The following is a 1,889-nucleotide window of genomic DNA, read 5'->3' on the forward strand; positions in this document are numbered from 1 at the left end:
TGTCCAGGTTTCGAGAGGGTGCGTTTCTGGATGAGGTATCTAATATATTGCTTCTCCCTACTTACACCTCCCGAGGAGATAACGAATGTAAAATTGGAGAGATTCGAGCGCGCACGGAGGCTTTTCGGCAGTCGTTCTTCCCGCGAACGATACGCGACTGGAACATGAAAGTGAGGTAATGACAGTGGCACGTAAAGCGCCCTCCGCCACACACCGTTGGATGGCTTGCGGAGTATAAATGTAGATGCAGACATGCAGGCCCTGTGGTGACTACAGCCGTTATGAACTACATGATATGTATTGGTTGTTGGATGCAGTGTGTTGTTAAGAACACAGGCCCTGCAGTATCATATTTATATGTCGACGCCAGGCAGCGACTTCCTACGGGACTATGCGTAAAGTACGAATGCAGGTTGTGATACGGACGACGACATATGGAATTTTTGGTCTAGCCGTAAGTCGCACCGATAACCAAAGCTGTTAAGACGACCGCTTGCTTATAGCGGGAAATCCGGGTTCTAATCCCTGACCGGCACAAATTTTCATTGGCATTCAATTATACAGCTGCTGGTTCTCCGTAATCTCAGCTGCGAATACATTCCATGAATTTGAAATCGGCCGCGCTTGCGGCTTGCGCTTTACGATTGTGCATTTCGCTTTCAGTGCCATCGCAAGTTCTTGGAGGGAAGGTTTTGTTGTTCCTGGTAGCCTCCAAGAAATTTTTTTTTTCTTTTCCTCCGCGAAGGTCGTTGGTTTATAGACGGCTAGTACCATGTTACTTCGGTAGTTCAAAGAGCCAACTGCCTGCAACAGTTAAAAAAGTATTCTGTGATTTATCTGTAGAGTTTTGAGTAAATGCGACTTTTTTCAGGAATACTGCGTCAGTTTTCGTACTCCATTCTTGTCTAACTTGACCGACGGTCTGCCCTTTATGATTGTGTCTGCGAATAAATTAAAACTGATTTCTTTGTTTCGTTTGTGTCAATTTGTTCGGTCTCTTCCACATGACAACTTAATATTGACTCCGACGGTGAAATTACTGGCATGTCTGTGCGACCATAATAATTTCAATTGGTGTTCTATTTTTTTTTTCAACAAAATTCCAGAACCTCCAAGAGAGGCACTGTGCCTCACGGTGATGTTTACTATTAAAATCCCGAAAGCACACAGTCCAAGAACAGTCAGGTAATGCCTTACTTCTGCCCATGAAGATCTCTTAAACTTACCTAGACGACACAACTGGGAAATTTGAGCTCACACGGAGGTTTGTGGACAGTAATTTACTCGCGAAGGGGTATCAGTGGCACAGAAACTGCCCTCCGCAGACGATTTGCAGAGTATAGATGTAGACTGATGGTACCCTCTATATCTATACTCCGGTGTGTGGTCTACCAAAGTCACTTCCCATTTCCTGTTCCAATCGCGTGTGGTTCGCGGGAAGAAAGCTTACAGGTAAGCCTTCGTGTGGGCTTTAATCTCTCTGATTTTATCTTCATGTGCTTTTTGGGAGATATACGAAGGAGGAAGAAATATTTATGTTGACTCTTCTGGAAACGAAGCCTGTCGGAACTTTTAACAGTCGTGCAGAACGCCTCTCCTGCGGCGCCTACCACTGAAGACAATAGTTGCTTATCTCCGTGACGTTTTCGTGCTTACTAAACGAAACCGTAACAAAACGCGCTGCTCTTCTTTGGATCTTTTCAGTTTCTTCAATCCTACCTCGGATGGATCCCACACTGACGAGCAATATTCAAGTACTGGTCGGACCAGGGTTTTTGTAATTACTTCCTGGACTATTTCCTGTGAGTTTCTTCCGATGAATCCCAGTAGCGTCTGTCTTACCTGCAATTAGTTTTATGTGGCCGTTTCATTTTAAATCGCTCCATACG

This window comes from Schistocerca piceifrons, chromosome 8 (assembly GCF_021461385.2).
Source record: "Schistocerca piceifrons isolate TAMUIC-IGC-003096 chromosome 8, iqSchPice1.1, whole genome shotgun sequence".
Lineage (NCBI taxonomy): Eukaryota > Metazoa > Arthropoda > Insecta > Orthoptera > Acrididae > Schistocerca > Schistocerca piceifrons.